Source organism: Argiope bruennichi, chromosome 8 (assembly GCF_947563725.1).
Source record: "Argiope bruennichi chromosome 8, qqArgBrue1.1, whole genome shotgun sequence".
Classification (NCBI taxonomy): domain Eukaryota; kingdom Metazoa; phylum Arthropoda; class Arachnida; order Araneae; family Araneidae; genus Argiope; species Argiope bruennichi.
This window is the reverse complement of record NC_079158.1, coordinates 114,172,008-114,186,585: the sequence shown is the minus strand read 5'-3', so window position 1 is coordinate 114,186,585 and position 14,578 is coordinate 114,172,008.

The following is a 14,578-nucleotide window of genomic DNA, read 5'->3' as shown; positions in this document are numbered from 1 at the left end:
CATCTAGGAACTTTTATTGAATTAAAGTTTAAATAATTAAATTTAACTAATAATTGCACATTTTTTGTTTGGATTTAAGACATTTAACCAAGGTACAACTAACTCAGATGGACTTAACATTGCCCAAACGTTTTTGTCTCTTTGTCACTCTAATGTTTTCTTTAGTTTTCATTTAGTCTTTGGCCACTTTCCTCTTTTTGGTCTTTCTTTCTTCATTTTTATTGTGTAGGACATTAATCTTGATTTTCACAATTGTTTTTAATTTTTTCATCTTAACGGTTTGTTTTTCTGCCTGAAGTATGTCCTTCACCGGGGTATCTGTCAAAATAGCAGCCTGTCTCTTCCTTCGCCCTTTTCTTGTTCCTTGTCTTGTGCCGGCCTTTGGTAATGTCTATAGTTCTTCCAATGGTGAAACAGTATGCGCAATCAAAACTTCGGGATCTGGAGATGATAAAACCTGCGGTGGTTGAGTGCTATTTCTTTCATGCTCTGCTTCGGGAATTTCATCGGGATCAGAAGGCATCAGATTAGAAAAAATGCAACTTAAGGCTGAAGAATCACTCTGAGATATATTAGATGTGGTATGAGGACGGTCTGTAACGTAACTGGGAAGAAATTCTGAATCGGGAAATTTGTCTGGATTCAGTGGACTTATTCCAGTAGCTGCAAAGCTGGCTGTTATATTGCTCTCAGTGGTAGCCAGTGGAAAAGCAGTCGCTATGATGCCTGGAATATGGTAAATCTTCATTGTTTTTCCAGGATTGTTTCTATGCCATGAATCACATGCACTGTTCACGTATTTCTTTAGCTATCCAGAGGTTACAGCTTATGGCTGCAGTGAAGTGGAAAACTCAGCACCCCAACTCCGTTCGCTTTCAAATAATTGAGTGCTGAAATCGAAAGATGAGAGTCATGATTGTCCAGTAGCAGTAGTGCAGGTCTCTTCTTTGTCGACTTCGCGTACAGGACGAAATGTTCAGAAAAGTGTCGAAAATGCTCTTCCTTCATCCATCCTGATGGATTTCAACATCCAGTGCTGCCTTTAGATGCCCCATTGAGGATGTGATCTCTGAAATTTACACGTGAAAAAAATGGAGAGGAGAAATCTTGTTTCCTATAGCAGATACAACAAAAACCAACGTGACAATAGTTCCTCTTTCTGCAGATATCACTTTGCCAATCTGTTTAAATCCCCTCCGAGCTATCATCCGGTCGGGTTTTTGAACAGTTGGGATCCCTGTCTCATCCATATTCCATATAACCGCAGGTCCGAAATTGTACTTGTCGTAACACTGCGTCAAAAGTTTAAAAAATGCGGCAGCGTTTGTTTTATGAAAAGAGGTCGCCCGGCTGAGACTCGTTGCTTCTGGCCTTCTGATGGATAAAGAAGAGTTCCTTTTTAAAAATAAGCCGAGACAGTCCTCGCCTGCTTGGTGATTTTCTTCCCATGAAACAGGCACTTTCCGTTTTAATGAAATAACAAACTGATACGCAAATTTCCGTACTTCTTTCGGACCAAAATAAACATCTGAAGCTCGTTTTACATATTCTGCGAGATCTTCTTCCTCCTTAAAGCTGAAAATTTTTCGTGTTGGCAGATAGCTGAAAGTCAAAGGATAATCACCCCCTGCTTTTGAAGCTATCTCATCCTGGTACGCAAAGATATCCAATACTTTTTAGCAGCATTTGAATAAGAAAATTCTTTATGCAATATCGCTTTTACTGCTTCCAAAATAACGACCCCGGGGGTTGAAGCTCGGTTTGTAGTCCTCTTTCTGTTTCTAACCATGGCTCTGAAAAAAAAATATTAGACAAATAAATCATCGGCATCATTAAAAGTGAAAGGCCAACCTGCCCCGCCTGGCTTGGTGCCAACATGCCCCGTCACGCCATTTTGATTTTGATTCCATTTTTGATCCAGAAACATTAAATTAATTAAAAGATGCTTTCTCACAGATATATTCATGAATATTAAAATACTAAATATAACACGAGAGAATCTTCATTGCTAATATTGTATATTTTAGAAGACAATCAAGTGAGTAGTAGTAATACTTACTTTTCGAAGCAAAAAAAAAAAAAAACAAATCAAAAACAATTTGAACTCTAATATCTGTAGATCGAAATGAAACTGATTGAAAACTTCTGAGCGTTTGAAGTCAGACTTCCTGTTTACTGTGTTCCTGTTTTTACTGCCATCTAGTTTTTTTTTTTTTTTTTTTTTTTTTTTTTTTTTAAATGCGCTATTAGCAAGTGCCATCTTACCCCGGGTGCCAACTAGCCCCGGTCCCCCCCTACAATATTTTCCACAAATTAATCACACTGAAATATTCATTCTTCAAAAAATGCGCTTAGATATTCTTCATGTAAATTCGTTCTTCCAAATGCGCTGAAAACAAATGTAGTTTGTTCGATCTCGATCCCCCCGTAGACGGTACATCCTGTCATCCAATCCTGTTACCATTACTATACCATAAGTGAAGTCAGTAAAATCTTACTTCCATAAAGAATAACTTATTATTACAAGCTTAGTTTAATCATACATTTAAAATATTGAAATTTTTATTATTTTTTGTTGAATTTATATACACGTCCTTTTTTTTTATCATTTTCATGTAACATATCTTTTATTCAAGTAAAATTAAAGCATTTATTTAAACAAATTATGTTTCTCATTCTTACCAGCAAATGTGATAGTTAACTCTGACCCATTTTCCAAAACCGACAATGTCACTTTTATTAATAAGTGTTTCGTATTGTCTGCTGACTTACTGACATGCAATATCACACCAGGGTCATTTTTTTACAGATGTGTTTATGACGCTTGTTACTGTCAGCATAAATTTCTTCCAATCGCTTTGAATAATCAGTACTATTGCCTTGAATTTATTTCATTGTTTTAGATCATTGCATTTGGTGAAATTATATTTGTTCCGTCATATGTAAGTTTGCATAAAAAATCGCGAATTTTGCAATGCAAAGAAAATATTAAATAACTAAATAAAATATCTGTATATGTAATATTTTCAGAATACAGACATGATTAAAAACATACGCAATGAAATTGGATATTTCATATAAATTACAAACAATTTCTTTCACTAATTTGTAATATTTCTTTAATTAATCACAACTACTTTAATCATAGGCATATTTATTCCGCTGTTTTTGTAATTGTATTTGGTGAAATTATATTTGTCCCGTCATATATAAATTTGTATAAAAAAATCAGGAATTTTGCAATGCAAAGAAAATATTAAATAACTAAATAAGATATCTGTATGTAATATTTTCAGAATACAAATATGAATGAAAACTCATAATGAAAATAAATATTTACTACAAATTGCAGACGATATCTTTGGACAATCAGTAATGTTTCTTTTGTTAATTACAATACTTTAATCAGAATAGGCATATTTATTTCGCTATTTGTATAATTGCATTTGGTGGAATTATATTTGTCCCATCATATATAAATGCACGTAAAAATCACTAACATTACAATGCAAAGAAAGTATCAGATAATTAAATAAGAAATCCATGCTTGTAATATTTTCAGACGTAATTAGAAATCATGATTGATTAACAAAATTTGAATTGTTTTCTTCTTAAGAGTTATGCTTCATTTTCTTTAAATGTTTTATTTTGGTAAAATTGATTTCCGGAATAAAAAACAATATAAAAAAATAAGAACTTTTTTTTTTTTTTTACATATTTTTTCAATAATTTTTTGCGTAACATTTCATTACCTCATCTCAACGGTTGCTATCATGTGCGCTTGAAAAGAACTTACTAATTAGCAGCATTCGTTCCTTTAAATTAAATTTCAGAAGTAATTCTTGAATCATATCTTACACTCGGTTTGTTTAAATAATTTTCTAAATATAGAATATATTTCGAATAAATTCTTTCAAAAAGAGTTTTTTTGAACTGACGTGGGCCTTATTAACTGGCGACTTTATTTAAATATTCTTCTTTAGTTTCTTCTATCCGATGAATTTATTATTTCAAAATTAAATTTTATAATTTCTACTTATTTATTAAGCAAAAATATAAGCTGCATTTTATATTTAAAACCTATGATTTTAATCATTTCACAATGGATTTATTTTCTAATTAGATGACACATCTTATCTGGGATATTTATTGTTCTTTTAATTCCTATAATAATATAAGGAGCTTTGAGATATTAAAGAGTTTCTGAGTGATTTTTACATTTACCTAATACTGTAACTTTACTGAAGAATTAAAATTAGAAATTCAGTAATTCGATGTGTACGTCGAACACGTCATTTTATGCGAAGGGATTAAGTAAATGCAAAATGAAAGAATTAAAAAAAATTCCTAAAATTTTAAAGTATATATTTATTTCATCTATTTCAAGTGATGAAAGTTGTAGTTTATGTTCAAGATGGAGCGCTTAAGTGGTAAAAAATATATAAATGTTTTTGAGAATGAAAAAAAAATATATATATTTATTATTCACTAATATAGAAAATATTTTTATTGCAAATTTCACTGCTTTCCATTGCAAGATTTATTTGTAAAAAGAATATTTATAACCCTAGAATACATTCCATGTATTATTTAAGAATAAATGCTTTTAGGGAAACTTTTTTTTTTTTTTTTTTTTTTTTTTTTGCAAAATTTAGTATTGAAAATCCATTGTCTAATGATCTTTGGTTCTTATTCTAAAGAATTAGATTTCCGTTCTATAAATCATATCTTTTATTCAGAATAAAATGTTTTTACTTCCATTGAATTAAATATAAATATAGAATCGTCTGCAAGCCGTCTGTAAGCAATCTGCATGTTTGATGAAAAAATCTGGCAAATTTTGATAAAAATTCTATTTTGTAACAAAACTTCCAATTCCGATAATAAATGAAACGATTTTTTCTTAAAAATAAAATTTTGTTAATGGAGCACAAAGCATTTTTTTCTCTCTAAAATATATAATATTGAATTCAGGCAAATAAATGAATAAGAATCATACATTAGATATCGTCGTAATATCTTTGGTATCCAATTTTTTTAAAGTCAAAAACCAACTTGGAAATGCGATTATAATCTAGTCTAAATCAAGGAGATAGATCAAGATTCAGTGTTTTAATGTACATTTCTTCTCAAAAATAATCAATGAATGACACCTGAATAAGTGGGAAACCCTCAGAAAGCAAATCGATCGAGTAGGAAGGGGAACTTTATATTTTTGTTCTCTTGTTCGGCTTCGAACGAGAGGAATGAATAAGAACCATGACAACACAATGCCTTTTATGTCCAATCTAATTGTTTCCATCTGTATCTACAATGTTCAAGAGATAACGGCGGTCATTTCCGGAACACGTGGGAAACTTACTTTATTATGACTCAAATATTACGCTGTTGCTTCATGTTTCACAAATTGAAATGCTGTGTCGTTTATTAATTTTTACATAATTTTGCAGAAAAAAATATATGGTTTGATTAAAATTTCCCTTGAAAGGATATTATTCGTCATATATAATTCGGTTATAATTCGTTTTCAGAAATATTTTAAATCAAAACACCATTAATTTCAAAAATATTTTGAAATAAGTAGCACGTATATGTTGTACAACATTAAAGAATTTTTGCTATATTGTATAATATTGTTAAATATTGAATTATATAATATAACATTGTGCAACAGGATGTTCTACCAGGGAAGTCTTTGAAAATTTCCATATTTTTGAGGTATTTTGATTCGCAATAAATATGTCAGCAATTTTTTTCGAAATACTATGATTACTTTTCCTCAGTTCTACACTGACTTTTAATAATTTTATTATTCAAAATTTTCATCTAAAATTGTATCAAAATAATAATTCTACAAATATATGCTGGTACCTATGGAAAATGAATCAAAAGTCAAATTTCTTTATATTTTTACATGTTTTACAATTTTCTTTTAAAAATATTGTTAATGGTGCATTTTATTAAAAATTTTCTGATGAGTTGTTTTAAATAAAAGTTGATTTAAAAAAAGCGCTAAAAATAGTTGAATTTCCTTAAATTTCTTTTAAATTCGGAAATGGTTGTATGCATTAGAAATTAAGTAATTGGATTTTTATTTTATTTATTTATTTGCTCATACAAGTACAAATTTTAATTAGAAATAAATCATCTAAAGAATATTAATTCCATATATAGTATGCATTCAGAAAATGTTGAGAAAAGAAAATAAATTAAAAATTCTGTGGCAACATTAGTTTCGAAAAACTAAAAATTGCTCTTTCGTTTAGGCTACATTAGTTTTTGTTTAACTAAAGTTTTAGAAACTGAAGTTTATGGCAAAAGAATTAATTTGAAACAATTTCAGGATAATGCATCAGTTAATTTGATAAAGCGATATATTTTCTTTAAGAATATTATTTGAAATTGAACATAGTTATAAAAATTTCTATATAATTTGACTTTAATTTCATGTTTATAAAGATGGAAATTTGTAATTGACTTCTCACTTACTTCCTCACGTTTTAGAATAATATTATTTTCACATTTTTTAAACTTAATTATCAGGAAATCTACTAAAATAATTAATTTATAAGTAATTTATGACTTTTTAATTAATGACTTTGTGACAACATCTGGGAATGAGTTTAAGGGAAACTTAATTTCAAAATTCTATAATATTGATAATGATGATTCATAAATCTCATAGAATAAAAAGGTGAAAACATTTAAAATACGAAAAGCAAAAGAATCAGCTTTTCACTCTATTAATAGAAATAAATTTATAAAAACAATTTTTTTTTTAATTTTCTTACGAAGTTGCTTTGAATATTTTGCTATTATCTACAAGCATCGAAATGTAACATTAGTGATGCCATATATAAAATTTTAAATAGTTTATTGCAATTAAAGGGAAGTTTATTCAAATACCATGCCTTATATCAGGAGTGGTGAACTTTTATAGATCAACGTGCCATTTTTTCTGAAGAAATGTTTAATGAGTTATAGACGTGCCGTCAAATAATTTTAACTTGTAATTATTGGGAAAATAATTAAACTAAATACAAACAACTCAAAACTCTTTATTTACTTCGAAAAAAATACATTTTGCACTGTATAGAAGTAAAGGTTTTAGTTATACGAGTAATTCAAATTAAAGTAACGTTAGTGTGACTTCTGTTTTCGCAGATTAGATGACAAATAACCTATATTAGGATTGTAAGATGTTACTTTTAGCAGAATGCATGTTTAATTGGTGTCATCTACCAAAAGGTTTCTAAGTGAGTCTTTAATGATACTTATCTCTGACAATAATGATTCGCAGGCATAAGTAGATGAAAATATGGTTAAAATAGCATGAGCCAGCTTCTCAAAACAGTTAAATGTGTCTGGAACCGAATTCCCTGTTTCCATAATTTCGTTACTGGCATTTTTACTTATATTGCTTGTTAATCTTTTTGTTTCCAGTGAATATTATTATGCATTAGTAAGCCATTATACACTGAGTTGACTTCATCCACGTAGCCTCAATTAAAGTCTTTTCACTTACTTCAAACCTATTCCATTACTATTACTTTCGCTTATTTAAAGCCTACGACGATATGAGGTTGACTATTTTTGTGACTAACGCCTTTATATTATCAAGAAATGTTAAGCCACTCTTAGAACACAAGGCTTGTTGGTGAATAAATGCAGTGGAATTCAAGAATGGAATGCCTGACGTCTGTTTGAAATAAACTAATGAAAATATTTTCCTTTTTTCCCACCATGTTTGAAGCCCCATCAGTTACTGAAACAATTCTTTTCAAATCAATTTCTTTCTCAGCAAGCGAATTTTTAACAACCGTACAATAATATACGTGTTTTTTAAAAAATGGAATGGGAACACTCGCGTTTGTTCGTAATACTTTATAGTGAACTTTGTTATTTTGAACTAAAATGAAAACCGTTTTGATCGGCGGCGTGCCCAAAATATTTTGTCGCGTGCCATCAATGACACGCGTGTCAATGATTCGCCATCCCTGCCTAATATATTTCTTAATAATTTAATTTGACTTTTAGGGAACATGCTTCTAAAACATTTTAACTGTCAAAAGGAACTCGCCACTTCAATTTTTTGTATACGAGTTAAAAAAAATTAGTGTTTAAAAATCAATAAAAATTTTCCTTGCATAAAAGATAAGTAAATGATACGAATTTATACAGAGATTATAGAAAGAAAAATATAAGCTTAGAATTAAGGTCATCTATGACAGAATGTTTTCAGTAAGAATTTTCTCTAAATCAAATGAATAGGAAAAATTGTTTTTTAAAAACTTTTCAAATACAAAATTTTCTGAAAAGAGAGAGCAAAGGACAGAAAGAAAACGCAACTTTTATAAATTTGATATTTAAAGTACACTTCTCCCGGCTACACGAGACTCTGTTTTGAATTTAAAAGGCTGTTTTTAATTTTAAAGGTTTTTTTAATTTAACTTTACTGATAATTCTGTACAATCGCTAATGACTGTGCTCTGTGGTGTGATGTTTCTTTCTTTTCTTCTACGCAACAGATTCTAAAATTAAATTTACGCCACTCATTTTAAGAACTTACATAACTGAAACCAAAGTATTTAAATTTTGATTGCGCACACGAGAAATCCATCCTAAACAATATTTTTTAATTTCAAATTTCGTCACAAATACTATGTAGCTTCAATATTTATGAAAAGTTTCTTAATAATTAAATGCATAAATATTTTTTATTAATCAAAACTATATTTCTTCTGCGCAAGTGAACAATGTAACTCAACCTTGCTTGGTAAATTGGATATAAAATTGCCATTGAAAAAAACATATTTAAAAAAGTTTTCTTTTATCTTATTGATAATTAAAAACGTTTATTTAATTGAAATTTGTTTTGAAATTTGTTTTTAATTGAAATTGAAAATTGTTTTGAAGATTCCTATACTTTCTAACTAAATGAAAATATAACATATAACAGCTTGAACTGAATGAAAATATAACAGCTTGTTTTAACGGTAGATGGAAATCAAATTTATTATTTAAAATGTCCGCCTTCTTATTCCATACTGTAAGCACATATTTAGTTGCCACTCATAATATTTAATTGAATTTTATATCAGTCTTTAAAATTTACTAATTACTTAATAAAAAATTAACTTTTTACAATTTTTAAAAATCGTTTGGGATAGTATGTAATTATTCAAAAAGTTATAAAATTTTATACGTTTCGCTGCAACAGATTTTATAATTAAGTGCAAACGATAGAAGAATTTTTTTTATTATTATAATTCACATGAGAGAATATTTTTAACTTCTTAAAAAGAACTTTTGGTATTCAATAATTTTAACGTTTGTTATAAATATGTATTATGTTAAAAATACTTCTGACTTAACACGCATTCTGTAATATAAAGAATGGCCATGAAGTTTACTGACAATTTATTAAATAGTTAATTTTTCCTTATTATAAAATCAAAACATTTTTTTTTTCATCTCAAGCGAAACGGGGAATATCAGTTAGCTAATATCATGAAATATTGAAACGACTCCATTATCAAATTTTCAAATATTTATTTTAATTAAATTTTAACGAATAGCGAATTTTGTCAGAATAAGTCATAATTTTCTGAGCATATTCGTAAACTTTGGAGTGTGAATTGTTGAATGTATCTGAATATTATATATCTTTAGAAAAAGAATAAAATGAACACAAAGTAGAATTTTATGTGTAACAGTAAAATCTCTAGCGTGATGGAAATCGTGATAAAAGTAGAATATGTACTTTCTTTAAAGAGCAATTTGTCCATTTGATTTATAGAGAGTAAATGCTTAAAACAAGCCGAAATATTTTTATTGGGACGTATTTATAAACTGCGGTGAAGATTAGAAGGGTTAAAAATAGTAACCTTAGCATTTAAAAAAAACAAAAAACGTTTTATTTTCTTAATGATATTTTAATGCATAAATAACAAAATGAAGGACCCCACATTAAATATTCTGCATGAAAATAAATGATGTCTTTCAGTTTGTTTATGAGTCTTACGGCCCTATTTTCTTAATGGGTATTCAGATTTAATGACTTTCTGCTTTTTTGTTTCCTTTCTTTTTTATAACATGTATTATTTTTTCATTGGAATTATGGTCAATAAAACAGTTATTTTCGGTAGGTTACACAGTTTTCGTGTATTTAAGAGACGTTCAAATGAAATTTACTTCACAAGTGATACTTTGCATGTGTTTGAATGAATGATAGTTCTCTTTAAATGTTTCACTTATTCCGAATCGCTCAGTTTTATAACAGTAAATGTTGCAATCGGTGCAGTTGCGGTTGTGAATTGAAAAAATAATTTGAAAACGTAGAACAGCCAGTTTGATTATTAAGCGTGTTAAACAGAATCGATTGCCACACGAAGTAGCTTTTCTTCTTAAAATTCTATTTGTGATTTTTTTAAAAACTTTTTTTGTATACGTAGTATAGAGAAAGTATAGTAATCGAATTCTAGATTTTGACGTATTGCAATGTTTTAGACCACTCTGATTTCGAAAAACACATTTTTGTAAAATGTCCATTGGCCTGTCTGTGATAAAATAACTCAAAAACACTTTGAGCTAGATGATTGAAATTTGGTATTCGGTGTTTATACAAATTTATAGATTTCTGTCAAATTTTGAGAAAAATCTGCTCAGAGACTGTTCGAATATAATTTAATACGATAACGACAAAACGAAGAGAGCTAGATAGACAAGATTCGACACACAGAATAAATATCTACAGTCTAGACACCTGCCAAAGTTTGAGCCAAATCCAAGGAGGCATTTACCATTTGTCGGTCTGTATTTTTAGAAATAATTAAATGCGATTACTCAAAGTTGCGATGTCTTAAATATATCAAATTTGGTATATGATTTTGTGATTATAAGTGTAGTTTTGTATTAATGTTTTATTTCAGGTCGGTTGGGAAAAACGCTTTTAAAACACAAATCCGATTTTCGGATACTGTTAATCGCAAGCCAAGGATTAATCGCCAAATAACTCGCCAAGGATAACACGATAGATTAAGTAAAAATGCTAAATTCACATCTAAGATTAATATTTCGTAACTATTGTAAGCCAATGCTATGCAAGGCGTACTCTGAGATAACATCTTTATTAAAGAGTATGCGAGAACGCTTTGGGGAGACCATTTCTGCTGGTTTCAAAGTGTGAGTGCTTCGATATTTTTTGATAAATTGATTTGTATCAGAAAAAAATCATACAGAATTTATATTATTTCAAAATATAGAAAAAAAAATTCAGACTATTCTTCATTTTCAGAAAAATACAAAAATATTTTTAAAAACATAAATTATAGGTCATATTTTCCCAAGTTGACTGGAACAATGGATGTTTAAATTTAAAATATACCTATCCAAAGCAAAGAAGTGATTAGAAACGTATGGCAAAAGAACATCAAATAATTTTAATGGAAAACGAATGATGCGATTAAAGCCTCGTTGACAAAGTAGCATCATATTTCTGTACATCTCAAGCAACACGGATCTATTATTATTTCATTATTGAAAACTATATTTGTGGTATTCTCTAGAGGGATGACATGATGACATATAAGATAAGACAAAATTAAAAGTTTTAAGATTAAAAACGTTTCTTTCAATTTTTTTAACTCCTTTTTTTTTTCGTCACTTTTTTCCCCCATATATTTAAATGCGTATGGCACAGATGTGATATCTTTATAATCATTATTTCGCTCTATAGTTCTCTGAGCAAAAATTAATTTTAATTTTCCTGTATACAGGACTTTTGACATCAGATGGAAGCAATCCCTCGAATTTTAGAAGAAATCAAATCAAAGAGAAATAAATGTGTTAAGTGCGAGTACCAACAAAATTGTTATATCGATTTCAACACTTAAACTGAAATGGTGTTCAGTGATGAAATATTTACGAAATGTGAAGTGAAATACTTGCGAAATATTGATGCCACTCAAATTTCATATTTAATGTTCTTCCATTTATGTTAGATAGCTTCCTGGTGCTATTATCTTAATCGTCTGGACCATTAATTGTTAGATATGATTGTCATTCTGCCTTTAATGTAGCATTAGCAGATGTTTTATAACATCTGTCTGAGTATTGCTCTTACCAAAGATCAATTTTTATTCGAATAAAAAGGATTCACATTCTAAAATTTTGTGTTTCGCTTTTAAAACATGTTCCATTCCATGCTTTCTGCGCCAATACACTATCAGACAGTTTTTGCTTCATCATTCGAATTTTGGAGCCTTACCTTGCCGTCAGAAAAAGATGGAACTCATATAAATTCGCGCACCGGCTTCGTTCTGCTTTGCTGCGTCCCTTTCACTGATAGCGTCAGAACATAACGCTTTCGTCAAGGTTAGATGGTTTGATAATTAAAATCAAACGCTCCCTTGGGTCTTCTGTTTTTTTTGTTCGTTTTACAGAACTTTGGAACGTGAGAATGCAGTACAAAATTTAAGTATTCACTCGTAGACGAATATTGCTTTTATAATTTGTATAAATATACAAAATAATATTAAAAAAAAAAAACTTTTCACCTCGCCTTCTTATATCGAATTTTTTAATAGTAATATGAATTTTTTAAAATATTTTTTTATTATTATTTGGCAGATTTTTAATGCAATTTGCTGCATAAGTATTTGAATCCGATATAATTTTTTTATCGTATATCGATATATCATATTGTTCATTTTTAAATTTGTCTACTAATTTTCAGACAAAAATGAGAGAGACATTTTTTTTATCTTCGGGTAATTAGTAATTAAAATTCGAAATAATATTGTAATAACAAGGACTTTTTATCATGCATTCTTGTATCATATTTTGTAATAATGACAAGCAATTTTTTTTTTATTTAGCAAATCATTATGTAATTGATTCCAAAAATTTTAAATTGGAGGCAGATATATTTATAATTGATTAACACTTCATTTTAAATTTATCGGATGATTTTCGAATAAATATGAGATTGCAATTTTTTCACTCCGAAAAAGAATGAATTAATATCAATAATAATAGTAGAATCACAAAAATTTATCTTGTATAATAATGGAAAGCAAAATCTAGAAGGAATAATTTTTATATAACATTATCAATATAATTTTAGCAAATTTTTTTTAGTTAAATATAAGTTTATTAATCATTGTTTAATATTCCAATTGTATGCTAAAATGAAATGGTGATTTCTTTAGCAATCGAAAGAAAATTTATATATTTTGAAAATTAAGAAAATAAAAAATTCTAGTGCCACGCTACTATTTAAATTTCGATTGAAAAGTTTAAAAAAATCTGAATATGAGGTTAATAGTTAAACTATAAAATATAATAACGGAAAAACGATCTACTTTTGGGTTTTTTTGAATATTGCCAATAGAAATTTCATTGGTGATTAAAAGAGTAGAGTAAGCGATTTGTCGAACATAATATTGCAAAAATTGTTGTAGCGAAAATTTCATGCATTGGAAGAGAGAAAATGAGACAGCAGTAAATTCGGGACTACCATATCAAATATCATGTATCAAAATTTATGTACTATAAATTATGCGAAATTTTAATATTGCAACTGAAACTACTAACATCTTATAGAATTTCACCATAAAACAATTTGAGAGAAGATTTGTTTAACCTATACAAGTATTTTGCATGAGTAAAAAGTTTTGGCAAATTTGACGTAAAACATTTTGCCATAACTAAGATGACGTATGACAATTCGTGTTAATTGCTGAAAATGCCGAGGGATTTTTTTTTTTTTTGTTCGCTTTCCGTCTTTTTTATAAAATCTTTTTCACATTTACATTTTTTAAATTTTCATTTTCTTTCTAAATGCCTTATGTAATAAGATGTGGTCTTTTTGAATACATTTTTTATATATATTTTTTATTTCTGCAACTTTCATATTTAAATGAGTTTTCGTAGTTTGTAAAAGGTTTTGGAGATAAATGGAGATAAATTTATGTTGTGGTTTGCTTACTAAATACAATTTTTTTCATTATTTGATATTTTGTAAATGGTGTATGTGCCTTCTTGGACATAATTGTACTAAGAACAAAAGCACTTTCTGCATATTTATTTCAATATCAATTTTGAAGTTTCCTTGATTAATCTAATAACAAAAATTCTTCTTGCAACCCTTTCGTCTTAAAATTATTTGGAGTGCATCGGCAATTCTTAAGTACATTATAAAATTATGTATAAGAGTAATTAAGAAATTGGTGCTTCTTTGATGCTACATATTACTAGCAAGCCTCACAGAGTTTTGTTTCTCTACCGTCTCATTTTCAGAATCCGACAGATGGCGTTATATTTCACCTGATGATGATTTAATGAGAAAAATTTACTTAGCAGCCATTTTATGTGATTTTCACAATTAAATTACTTAAGTTTTTTTTTATGTAAGGTTATGGAAAAATTGCATGTTTCAGGTGCTTTGCAGTAATTTTCAGGTCTTACAGAAGTCCATCGCAGCTACTATTATATCTATAATTCTTCAAGCATATGTAAACGCAGAACGTAAAATTGAGCATCGTTTGGATATATAGACAATCAAAGGATCTCATAC